The 13761-nt window shown below is 38.1% G+C and overlaps 1 long non-coding RNA gene across 2 annotated transcripts; it reads left to right on the forward strand.

The window, feature by feature from the left end:
• Positions 1-1922: 1922 nt before the first annotated feature.
• Positions 1923-13570, forward strand: LOC145521071 (uncharacterized). Of its 2 annotated transcripts, XR_014065081.1 has the most exons (7): positions 2051-2170; positions 4027-4128; positions 5903-6055; positions 8904-8966; positions 11801-11947; positions 12255-12340; positions 13269-13570. It is a non-coding gene; the product is annotated as an uncharacterized LOC145521071 (long non-coding RNA). The 2 variants fall into 2 exon arrangements; XR_014065099.1 differs by lacking the exons at positions 8904-8966; positions 11801-11947; positions 12255-12340; positions 13269-13570 and having other exon boundaries at positions 1923-2170; positions 5903-7673.
• The last annotated feature ends 191 nt before the right edge of the window (positions 13571-13761 follow it).

Raw genomic sequence — 13761 nt, forward strand, 5'->3', positions numbered from 1 at the left:
TCTTGTTTCTCCCTGACCTAGAATGTTGGCTGATACTCCAGCTCTGCTGAGAAACCAAGGAAGACTGGGGTTTGGTCATTCTTCTTGGCAGTCTGGCACCTTTGAACATGCCTACTCTGGGGAGTTTTCTACTATAAGAGTCCCTAGGGAGGGTATCAGAAACTAATTTTTCCAGTTGTTTTTTTTTTTAACGGTTGTGGCCTAAGCAGGGAATCTAGGTGCTGTCAACCAGATATTGAAGTATAAGTCATAGATCTGGAAGGTAGTGATGAGGAGAAGCAAGCACTGAGAAGAACCCACTGTGACGAAGGCAGCCCTAGAGACACATTGCTTCCAGAGCCAGCAGAGGAGGAGACTCTGAAGGTGTATCCAGGGCTCATATCTGTGTTGCCAGATGTACTGGGTCTCTCCTGGGACGATGCTCCTGAGTAAAGTGGATGTTACATTTGGCCACAAAGCCTCCAAGTCTGGTTCTCCATCCTCCAAGCAATGTCAAAAGCTATCTAGAGTCCTTAATACATTCCTTTCCAGCTTAAATCAGTTGGTTCTTTGGCTAACTACTTAAGAATCATGGTTGATCCCTCCATTTTCTAATGTAATATAATTGCAGGGTTGAAGAAGTCAGAGAGAGACGCCTCATCATAGTTACAGGCTATGGTCTCAAAAGACTCTCTCCCATCACAGGTTGCCTGCAGACCCTGCAGAATTTCTTACTTCCTATTATAGAATAGAACCTGAGAGCTGCTTAGCATGCCTAATGCATTAATTATAAGAAGAGGCAAAGTAAAGTTCATCAGTAGGTGAAAAACTGGGAAGACAACCTGCCTGTTACTACAAGCAATTTCTTATCAAATAGGGCAAAGTGAAAAACAGTTAACCATAGTTTTGGGCTCTTTCACATAAATCATTTTGGAAATAGTAGTTTTCACTCAGTACTTGGCTTCTCACCAATGTTACCAGAGAATGTGCAGTTTCTCACCCATTAGCAATATTTGTAGGCACTTTTCCCACTACAGTTGGAGAGTATACTAAAAAAACGAGTAAAGAAAACCCTACCAACTATCCCTTGTGAAGAATTCTGGTGAAAAATAAGAGCTTGAAATTTGCTATGGGCTCCCAATTCCTAGCACTCATTATAAATTACAAGGAAATAAAAAATAAAAAATTGAGACTTTCAATAGGAATTTAAAATATATTTTTAATATTAATTTTAATTATTCATTATTTCTAATAGATTTATCCCAAGAGAAAATTGAAAAGGTGTGATAAATCTGAATCTCAAATGCCTGTTACATCCTTTTAATGGGTTGTTCTCTCCTTGGGGTACAAGTTCACTCTGATGATTAGCTAGGGCTTAAGGACATGATTTCCCTCAGGCCACAAAAGGGAAAAAGGAAACACATTTACCTCCCCATCACCACTGACCAAAGCCTTCCTCATGGTGCCCTTTTTAAGAAGTAGTATGGCTGTGCTAAAATTGCCAAATGCAAAGTCTTTTAGGAGTTGATGTCCATTTATCAATGAGAGCTATTTCTTTTACATATCTGACTTCACAACTAGATTGTGAACAGAACTGCAATCTCATAATTTTGTCTTCATATTCATTATTCTTCTACTTCAAAAGTGTCAGCAGTGCTTGGGGACTGGCCTTACTGACTCAGTTGCCACTAGGAGCAAACCTGTGATTCATCTCCTTGGGAAGATCAGGGCAGGGAGAGAGAGAATCCTTGATGTGTGTGGGAACAGCTTATCGTTAAATCCTCTAATGAACTGTATTACCAGCATATACTTTCCTTCCATTTATGACATGCTTCCCAATGAATGAATTTTTATTAACTGAATATTAATTAATCAATTAATTACTCAATTATTAATAATAGGGATTGATACAGATTGAATATTTCTGTTTCCTCCAAGTTCAGATGTTGAAACCTAACCCCCAGTGCAATGGCATTAGGAGTGGGGCCTCAAGGATGTGTTTGGTTATGAGGGTAGAACTCTCAAGAATGGGATTAGTGACTTCATAAAAAAGGCTCCAGAGAGCTCTATTGCCCCTTCTGCCACCTGTGGACACAGTAAGAAGATGGCCACCTTTGAACCAAGAAGTGGACTTTCACCAGACATTGAATCTGTTGGCGCTTTGATCTTGAACTTCTCAGCCTCTGGAACTGTGAGAAATAAATTTTTATTGATCATAAGCCACCCAGTCTATCATATGTTGTTGTAGCAGTAACTACAGAGGTACAATCAAGGGCTTTGGAAATTGGCCCCAAAAGGTTTATTAGCCAAAGTTTATGAAGGCAGTGTCTTTGAGCTAAGCCTTGAAAGATGAGAAGGATTTCAAAGGAAATAGAAGGTCATTCTTTGAAGAGCAAAGGCAAGTAAGCAGAAAAACAAGGAGACTGTTGGCGAACTTGATAGGTGTATGGAGTTCCTCTCTAGCGCAAGATGTGGGTGAGGTATAAAAGAGCAGTCCCAGAAGCTCTGTGTTTGGTACAGTCTCCCCACTACCTGGCCCAGGGCACTATTGCATAACTACTTGTCCAATGAATTATGCTTTGAATAGAGGTTTGAGCTTCATCGTCAGGGCGAAGAGGATCCTTGAACATTGTAAGAAACAATTTGGGAACTTCATTTGATGTGAACAATATTCTGTTTTTTTTTTTTTCTTCACAAACTTATCTTCACTTTCACCACCTCCCTTAACCCACCTTTTAAAATAGTGCTATTACTTCTGAATTTGTGACCTGCATTTCAGTGACGTTTGACTCTGCACCTCTCGTGACTTTAGAAGTGTGTATGCTGCCATTTACTTTGGTTGATACGCTGCTCTTCCAAAGTAGTTTTTTTTTTTATCAGAAGATTGCAAACTTTCTGAAGATGCGCTCTGGAAAAACTCTCATGGAATCCTCTTCACAATAAAGGCACTTGAATGATTTTGAGAAATGTCTGGGCTCACTTATGGTGACAACCTGGGGCCAGACACTTTTAGCTCAGAAACACAGGACAGCAGGAAGTAGAACATAATTTCTCTTTCTGCTCCAGTCAATCAGATAAGACACACAAAGATAGGAATACCCAATGTGGCTTGAAGCTCTGATGAGAGGGTGTAACCAAGAGTGCTATAAATTTTAGTTGAAATTTAGATAGGTTTTGATGGCAGATAAACTTTATAAATGCAATTTACACTTGGGCCTATCTTCACTTCGATTCTGCAAGCAGATATTCTTTCCAGACTATCAGTGACTCTGTGTCAAACCAATCAGCCAAGATGTGAATTGAGTTACATGCTACAGTGATTTATTTCATTAACATTTGATTTAGCTATCATAAATGCTAAAGTAAATTTTCAAGTTACTGTTGGCAAAAGTTTGAACATATAAATGTTATAGTGCAATCTATAGCAATGCGTACATGTATGCTCAGTTGCTCAGTTGTGTCTGACTCTTTGTGACCCTATAGGCTGTAGCCCACCAGGCTCCTATGTCCATGGAGTTTTCCAGGCAAGAATCTTGGAGTGGCTTGCCACTTCCTACTCAAGAAGATCTTCCCGACCCAGTGATTGAACCCACGTCTCCTGCATTGGCAGGCAGATTCTTTACCACTGAGCCACTTGGGAAGCCCATATCTGTAGAATAGTCATTAATTTTACTTTGTCATATGAAACAAGATTAGACACTAATTAAAATCTGATAATGTTAAAAAAAAATAACATTTATGTAGAACTTAATATACTAAGCACTGTCACATATAGTTTCTTCTTTGTGTTTTGCAATTACTCCAGTTGATGATTATCAATATTACAAGTGAAGAAATAGGCTCAGAGAGGTTAAGTGACTTACCCAAGGGAACCCAGCTTTTTCTTATTTTGGAGCAGAATTAGGACTCAAACCCAGATCCATGTATCCTATATCCCCATGCTTGTCAACCTGTGGTTCATTTCATCAATGGGAAATTATTTATCAGGGCAGTGTAACAAGCTAACGTACTGCACAAATAGATTTTGGTTTCTCTGTTTTGTGAAAGGTAATACTGTGTAGAGAAAAGAAAAGTCATAAAAGATGAAATATGAAAGGAACGGTTGGTGAAGGAAAGACAAAAGAAAGAAAACAACTTGCAAAACAGATGGTGAGTTTTAAATAATGGGTGACTGTCTCTTTTTTCCCACTTGACTTTGCTGTATGACACAGTGGGTGGTGGCTGACCTCCCTCAAGCCATTCTCACTATGTACATATCAACTAAATTGATTAGCTAACACTTTTCATCTACAGGCCAGTATGTTGAAAACCATAAGTGTTTGCTTTTGGTATGTCATTTTATAGAAGTGAGAGATGGTGATGGATGAAACTGAAAGTTAATTGGAGTGATTCAAGAACCATCTTTCTAAGCATGCAGCCCTAGAATGACTCCCAAAGACTGCCAGGAAGACTCACTGGCAGAATAATCCAAGTGATGTTTTCAAACACATGAGTCACCAACACCCTTTCAGTCCTTAACTTACACCTGTATAAAGACAAACATAGCCATTTTTACAGTTACACCAAAAAAGAAGCATATATATATACACATATATATGTACACACACACACACACACACACACACACACTTATGGACCCTGTATAGTCCATGGAATTTTCCAGGCAAGAATACGGGAGTGGGTAGCCTATCCCTTCTCCAGCGGATCTTCCTGACCCAGGAATTGAACCAGTGTCTCCTACATTGCAGGCAGATTCTTTACCAACTGAGCTATCAGGGAAGCCCATATATATGTATGTGTGTGTGTATACATGTATATGTATATACATATATATATATGTGTATATTTTTGCTGTTGTTCAGCTGCCAAGTCGTGTCTTACTCTTTGCGACTCCATGGACTATAGCCTGCCAGGCTCCTCTGTCCATGGGATTCTCCAAACAAGAACACTGGATAGGTTGCCATTTCCTTCTCCATATATATGTTTTTTCTGAATAAAATAAGAGAAATGGAGCTGACTATCAGGCATCTGATCATAGTAATCTTGTTCACTTCTTGTTGTTAGATGCCAGGCAGCCTGGATACCAACCCCTACTCTGCCTAACTTTGACTGACTAGTCTGCCTCTAACTAACTAGCTCAACTTAACTTTTCTAGCTCTGTTTTCTCAACTGAAAAATGGGCTGACACTCTCTCACTAAACTCAAACTAGTGTATATCAGGGTTTGAACAGATGATCCAGGAGCACTGAGTATCTTGGCTCCTTGCTCGAGACTTCACATTAAGCCAGAATGGGCACATGGATACACAGGATTAGGAAAAAAAATCCATGCTGGGAGCCTGTGTCAGTAAGGACTTGTAGTCTCTTGAATAATAATTGTCTGAGCTTCAACTTCCTCACTTATAAAATGAAGACATATGACTAGATGGATTTTAGCAGTGATTCCTTCTCTTCAAAATGATAGACTTTATGATGTTATTATTATATTGGGTTTGTGTGTAATGACAACCTTCTGGAAATCTTTGAAAGTTGTGATCCAGCATGATGGGTTTTACAAACAAATGTAAACAAATATAAGGAGATAAACATGTTCCTGTATGTATAAACACACACATACACAAGTGGGTCTTTTTCATGTATATAATGAAAACTTAAATGTCAGCCTTCACGCATCAAACATTTATTGCTTAAAAAATTCAATGTTCTGTGACTCAGAAATTATTAGTATAGCTAAAGTTTATGTTCACATAGTTATTTTTAAAAGCACTTATTTTAACTCAGTATCTATTTATGTCTTTAGTACTGTATGCCTATGATACATAAACACATAGCACCAATATTATATGCTTTTTCTCAAGACCATTAAAGATGGAATTGCCCATGACAGGACAACATATTCATTACAGTTTTCTCCTATTTATCAGAGAGAGAAGGCATCCTATTTTTGGTAGTGAGCATCACTCCCTTCTCCCTGCCAGAAGACAATGACAAGAAAATGATTAATGAGTGTGTTCCACATTACTGTCAGCAGGAATCCAGTCTGGGCTTGGAAGAAGCCTGGATAATTGAAGGAAGAGGTAATGGTGGTAACATTAGTTATAACAGGTCAGAGAATCTTCATTCCTGGGCTCTGTTCCCAGTTTAAAGAATCGATTACACATTTCAGTGTGGTTTGTTTTGCTAATTGGTAAGCAACCCTTGTGCCTCAGAATCACAGCACAGGACTCCCAGTAAGTATAGAAAGAGAGGCTGGACAGAATTGCACGTTTTCCTAATTACCGAAAGCTTTCGTGATAGCAGTTGCGATAGAGGTTTTACCTAATGGGTGATAAGTGACCACATTCCAGACAGCCGCCCTATTTCATTTGTCATTGGCTGGGAAGTGGAGCGCCACTGGAATCGGAATCAAAACTGCTGAATATGTCTATACTTTGAATTTGCTTGGGATTTCTTCACTTTGTTTTATTTGTTACTTCATAACAGATAAGGAGATGTTGTGTGGCTAATGAATTGGCTCCGTGGTGAAGGGGGTTGTGAGGAAAATGCTTCACGATAACCGACTGAAGCATTTTAACAGAACCTATCTGTGCAATTTAGAAAACCAAAAACAAATTGAATGCTGGCTCAAACCAGTGGGGGCAGATGAATCTGTTCCAAAGAAGTCTGAGAGGAAGAAACAGAGTTGTAACGACTGACAATGGGAAGTGGGCATTGGACAGCAGGGATGAAGAACGTGCTTTACAACAGCCTGTGTGCATCCCTGCCTGAACATTTTGGGCCTAATTAGCTACTTGGACCTGTGGATAATGACCTTGTTTTCAACAGTAACTTGAATATGAAAGAGATGGCTCATGCCCATTCATACACACACGCTCTCTCACACACACACAAACACTATAAGGAGCTGTCATGGGGATTTAAAAGTTGTTGACACTGGGTTAAAATGAGATGAAACCAAATAATGCCACTTAAAGCAAAACAAACCACCTTGGACCAAATAATATGTTACTGGCTGAATATCAGTGGAATGTGATACCATAAAGGTCAGCAAAATTACCGATGCTTCTTTTGAAACAGATGTTTAAATGGTAGCCTTCAGTTTGATATTACCTTTTAAAGAGGAATTATTAAGCAAATTTTGTTATTTTTGAAACCTAAAAATTAATATTAGGCACTTAATAGTTTTAGGGAAAAATAATTTTTCCTAATAATATTTTTGTTTATAATAAATAAAAATAGAAACTATGCAAGAAGCTAGAATTTGGATGTTTCATAAAAATCAAATCTAATGTAAAGTTTCATTTCACCAAAAATAAAAAATGAAACCAAAAAATTCAGTGAGATAACAGATTTTAAAAAGTTGCTTTAGGGTTGAGATTTAAAAAGAATTTGGCAATTTTATATAAAAACCTAGGACTCATTTTAAATTTGAGAATCAGTTAATGTTTGAGAAGTGAATATGCCTTAGGACTATTTCTAATTCTTTAAGTTTTATATCATATGCTACAATATTGAAAAAATTCAAACCAACACAAAAGAAGCAACTTATAAAATGTTGTATGTTCTGTGTGGCTTGGAAAAAGTTCACTTTTTTTCTTTCAAGAGACGTCAAGAGATTTAAAAATCTTGATTCAGCTTAAATGCATAGAGGCTGGTATTTATAAATATCGGGCATAAAAGACAATTAATTTAACCTATTATCTTCTCATTTTGTGTTATTAATATATGTCAAGTTAAAACATTTTTAGATGTTTTCACCTCACTTGCTTACTGCAGATATAGCTGAAAACCATTCCTAATACATTTTAAAACATGTTGTTTATCATTGTAACAAAACCAAATGGTATATCCCCAAATGGAAGACAACTTTCTATCCATGGATCAAGAATGTCCTCCTAGAATAGGACTTTACCTTTCCCTCTGTGGACTGTTTTAACTTCAGCCTACCAAGAAAATACTGAAGCAAGCAAAGTTACTTTTAAAGGTTAGTTAAAGTTAACCTTTAAGGTGGAAACTGGTAATTAATGTGCAAAGTGCCAGATTTGTTCTCTGAAGCTGGACTCATTCAACTCTAACTGGATACCACGCTCAACACTATCTCTCAAATCCAGAATTCTCATTCTTTATGTGATAAACTCCAGACAGAAACTTCAATTTTGGTCAAAATTGTTCAATTGCCACTAGAATTTACTTGGAGTTCTGTCATATGTTAATTTTTACCTCAAACCTCTTGAGCAAGCTTCTCTTCATTGAGTCTTGTGAGCTCATCAATTATCCCTAGGAAGTTAATGCAACGTAAACAAAATTTTCTGGAGATATGTCTATATCCAAATCTGTCTCTGGCACTTACAGTTACGGAAATTTCTCCATATTGGAGAGTCCTTGTTGCTGGTAGAAGTGTGAACTGGTAAAGTCACTCTGAAAAGCAATTTGGTATTATCTTGTAAAGTTGAATATTTGCATTCTCTACAGTCTAGCTGTGGGGCTTCTCTGGTGGCTCAGATGGTAAAGAATCTGCCTGCAATGCAGGAGACCCAGGTTCAATCCCTGGGTTGGGAAGATCTCCTGGAGACGGGAATGGTAACCCACTACAGTATTCTTGTCTGAAGAATTCCATGGACAGAGGAGCCTGGTGGGCTACAGTCCACGGGGTTGCAAAGAGTTGGACACGAATGAGAGACTAATACATATAACCTAGTGGTAGCCCACTGATGTATGTACTAAGAGACATGCATAAGAATGTTCACACATATCATTCACATTCCACAAACATGCCTTGATATTTAAGATGGACAAATATTTATAATGTTTTCTACCACCCCTCCCCAACCCTAAATACCCATGGTGGATACCCCAATTTGTCCCAACAGTCTTTCTTGTTGAGTCTTGGTTTAGCCTCACAATTTTTTCAACCTGGCTCCACAGGCAACCAACCACCGCCAATCAATCAAATCTTGAAAAGATACTTTCTTCCTTCTTGGTCTTAAGGTAGGTTGGGGCATTGGGACTGAATATACTTATTAAAATATTTTGAATATAGGTAATGATAAACATTTCCAAAGGCTGGTTATCTGCCCCTGTGTGTGTGTGTGTGTGTGTGTGTGTGTGTTTGACACACTGACTGGCATGTGGGATATAGTTCTCTGATCAGAGACTGAACCCAGGCCCCATGAATTGGGAGTTCAGAGTTTTAATCACTGGACCTCCAGGGAAGTCCCTGCATCTTTGTATAAGACAAGCTAATTTCACTAACACTTGCTATTGTATTTTTCCTTACAGTTTAAGAAGTATGTTATATAATGTCACTAGAGTAAAAAATTATGCTCCCATTTCTTACATGTTTTTAAGTTCAAATGCTCAGATTCATTTTGATTTTGTAATGCATATTGATTTATTGCACAATGCAGCTAATTTCCAGCTGCCATTTAATTGTTCTATGACATTTTCTTTTTAGATTATTGATATACCTTTAATTGCTTTGGCTTCTTATACATAGCAATCAATGGAAAACAAAAGTCTAATAGAATCCAGGGATAGTTTATAATAACATTACATAGATCTGGGAGAAAAAAATAATAGCAAATGAAGCAACAGACAAACAATTAATCTCAAAAATATACAAGCAACTCTTGCAGCTGAATTCCAGGAAAATAAACGACCCGATCAAAAAATGGGCCAAAGAACTAAACAGACATTTCTCCAAAGAAGACATACAGATGGCTAACAAACACATGAAAAGATGCTCAACATCACTCATTATTAGAGAAATGCAAATCAAAACCACAATGAGGTACCATTTCACACCAGTCAGAATGGCTGCTATCCAAAAGCCTACAAGCAATAAATGCTGGAGAGGGTGTGGAGAAAAGGGAACCCTCTTACACTGTTGGTGGGAATGCAAACTAGTACAGCCACTATGGAGAACAGTGTGGAGATTCCTTAAAAGACTGGGAATAGAACTGCCATATGACCCAGCAATCCCACTGCTGGGCATACACACGGAGGAAACTAGAATTGAAAGAGATGCGTGTACCCCAATGTTCATCGCAGCACTGTTTACAATAGCCAGGACATGGAAGCAACCTAGATGTCCGTCAGCAGACGAATGGATAAGGAAGCTGTGGTACATATACACAATGGAATATTACTCAGCCATTAAAAAAATACATCTGAATCGGTTCTATTGAGATGGATGAAACTGGAGCCCATTATACAGAGTGAAGTAAGCCAGAAAGAAAAACACCAATACAGTATACTAATGCATATATATGGAATTTGAAAGATGGTAACGATAACCCTATATGCGAGACAGAATAAGAGACACAGATGCATAGAACAGTCTTATGGACTCTGAGGGAGAAGGTGAGGGTGGGACGTTCTGGGAGAAAAGCATTGAAACATGTATATTATCATATGTGAAACAGAACACCATTCCATGTTCGATGCATGAGACAAATGCTCAGGACTGGGGCAATGGGATGACCCAGAGGGATGGGATGGGGAGGGAGGTGGGAGGGGGGTCTAAGAGGGGGAATGCATGTAAACCCATGGCCGATTCATGTCAATGTATGGCAAAAACTACTACAACATTGTAAAGTAATTAGCCCCCAACTAAAATAAATAAATTTATTAAAAAAAAAAAACATTACATAAATCTACACATGGATTCCCAAAATGGGAGGAGAATTTGCCAAATATATAATTTCCTTCTCAAATGTTGATATATTATTCTGAGCTATAGCATATATTGAAGTTCTTTCCAACAAATATGTTTAGAAAGAGAAGAACTGAGTCACTGAGCAAGAGTTTCAAATTACTAAGGCAAGAAAATATAAAAAATATGGCTTCATACAGAATATGAGAATTTTGAATGTTTCCTAGGCTGGTAGTCTAGGCTTATTTTTTGGGTTTAGAAGACCCTGGTTAATAAGAGATTACTATAGAAACAGTGTAGGTGGTTGAGTGTCAATTTAGTTTAAAGAAATCTTCATGAAGAAGGAAAGAAAATCCTTACACCTTTTGATTAACTTTGTCCCTGACACAAAGTTCTTCAACAAAATTTTCTTTCAATGAAATGAATCAAGATTAATGCCTTGGAGGCAAATTGAATTAAATTGATGTCAATATTTCATCTCTAGAATAATTCATGGGCAGCATTTTCATTTTCAGTAAGGTCCAGATCCAAGCCTTACACTGGATGAACTATGGTGGCAGGCAGAGATGCCAATCAGAAAGATCGTTTCTTAAAGATGCCTGTTCGTGTTTTTAGGAACCTCTACTATACTCCCCAAAGCTGCTTCCCTTTTAAGATGGATAGAGTATTTGACAGTGAGGTTCACAAGCTTTGAGAAGTTCTCCAGTGAGTCTAAAAACTGGAGAAAGAAGGAAAGCAGACCCCATACCTGAATGACACTGCATAAGATCCACAAATAATTGCAGAGCTCAAGGCCTCTGGGAACCAAGCCTCCTCCTCCCATTTTGCAACAGAACAATATTTGAAATGTTTGTAAAGAGGATGAGTTTCTCTTATCCCTTGATCCCCATGCTAGTAGTTCTGCTAACAATGTTAGTAATACTCTAAGGAATAACATTTTTGACTGGTGAGAAACTAGAAGAGGAAGTGCCAATAACCCAATTTTTCAAATGCTGAAGTTGAGACACTTAAATATTAATTACTATTCCAAATTTAACACAATAGTGTAGGGTCATTACCCAGAATTCCTGACTGGGACTCATGGCTTACCTAACCAGGATACCTAAAGTCATATCTTTGTTAGTCTTCAACTTCTAACACTGTCTTTGTCTCCTTCCCTACCCCATAGCCCTTTCACTTGAAAAGACAGTTTTGCATAATGGCTAGGAACAAGGACCTGGGGATTAGAGTGCCTGGCTCTTCCGTTCTCCAGCAATATGACTAAAGGCATAGTCTTTGCTATTCTTTTGCTGGGATTCCTCATCTATGAGATGAGGTTAGTATCGGTACCTACTTCAAATGGTTGTTATGAAGACCAATGAGTAATTACAGATAAAATGCCTGACTGAGTCAGGCCCTCAATACATGTTAGAGACTAGAATCTATCTCCATAGCTTCCCCGGAAACAAGTGCTTCCTTGTTTTCTTTCTGACTTTTTATTCACAGTTACCATCAACTCTTTCACCTGTCTGACCTCTTCATCTCAGTCTTGTTAGGTACTCCTGTCTCTGGAACTCCCCTGCATGACTTTATTATAATTCCTCTTCTGTTAATTGATTGTTAATTGATCTGCTGATAAATAGGTAATTTTGGACAGGAAAGCTACTGCATGTTGATACCTAATCACCCGGAGCTGCTGGAAGGGATGAGAGCAGAGGCAAGAAGACTGGTAAGGAGGCAATTACAGCTGTCCAGATGAAAGCCAGGGCTAGAAGAATGGCAAGGGGATGGAAAGGAGGGCAGAGGAAGAGGAGCTAAATTGGGAGGCAGAATCCATTGAATCTGGTTGTCAAGCTTGTGAAGGAGAAAGGCACTTAACGATGATGTCTGGGTTTCTGACACAGACAACTGGGTCTGGAGATAGGGATGTGGAAGTCAAAGCTGTGCTGGGAGTAACTGAAGTAATGGGTGCAGGTAAGACTGTCCAGGGGGCAGTAAAATGCATAGGAAAAAGAGAAGAGGATCAGGGCAGATTTCTGAGAAGTGCCAGCATTTAGGGGGTTGGACAGAGCAAGAAGAGTATAAAGAAACTTGGGAGAAAAGGTTAAGGCAGATAAAGTGGTTAGACCCGAAAGAGACTGGCATCACTGAACTACAAGTTGTACTTGATCAAGGCAGTTGAATTTTAAAATTATACTTTACAAGATCTTGAAAAAAACAAGAACAGAATATTTATTAAACCTCTACAGAGGCCCTACATTTCTAAGTTTAGAAATCCACCCCCGCAAATAAAGAAAAAAAATCACATTGGAATAGAGAGATTTTACATAAATGTAGAACTAAACCTTTCAAACATCAAAGCAATCAAAACCATAAGGAAAGCATGAAAAGAAGGAAAACTTTAGCAATTGTTTATGGTGAGGAAAAGACCATCTTTAGAAAAAGAGTTTTGTATAAACTGTTAAGGAAATATCACTGAGAATGGGACAGATCAATGGGTAAAGGACTTGATGGGAATATTCACAAAATATTCTCACTACAAAGGAGAAATGATAATTATTAAATATGATTTGAAGTGTTAGTTAAGGCCAATGTGGTAGACATATTGCAACATGTAAGTATATCAAATTAACACGTCGTACACTTTAAACTGACAGGCTTCCCTGGTGGCTCAGTGGTAAAGAATCTGCCTGCAATGCAAGAATCGCAGAAGAGGCAAGTTCGATCCCTGGGTCAGGAAGATCCTCTGGAGAAGGAAATGACAACCCACTCCAGTATTCTTGTTTGGAGAATCCCATGGACAGAGAAGTCTGGTGGGCTACAGTCCATAGCGTCACAAAGAGTCCGTCACGACTGAAGCAACTTAACACACACACACTTTAAACTGACACAATATTAATGTCAATTACATCTCAATTTTTAAAAGGGAGCAAATACAACTAACAAGCATTCAGAAAAATGTTTACTTTCACTAATAGTAAAGAAATGTATTTTAGAATAAAGAGGCACTATTTTCACCCTATTAACTAGCAAAAAAGTTTAAATAATAATATAAAAACTCTAACAAGTATTTGGTGAAACCAGCCTTCCTAATGATTGTTGGTGACCCTGTATATTAACATAGACTTTTGGGAAAAATAACTGTCAGAA

Source organism: Giraffa tippelskirchi, chromosome 1, assembly GCF_054371585.1.
Source record: "Giraffa tippelskirchi isolate mGirTip1 chromosome 1, T2T-mGirTip1v1.2.pri, whole genome shotgun sequence".
Lineage (NCBI taxonomy): Eukaryota > Metazoa > Chordata > Mammalia > Artiodactyla > Giraffidae > Giraffa > Giraffa tippelskirchi.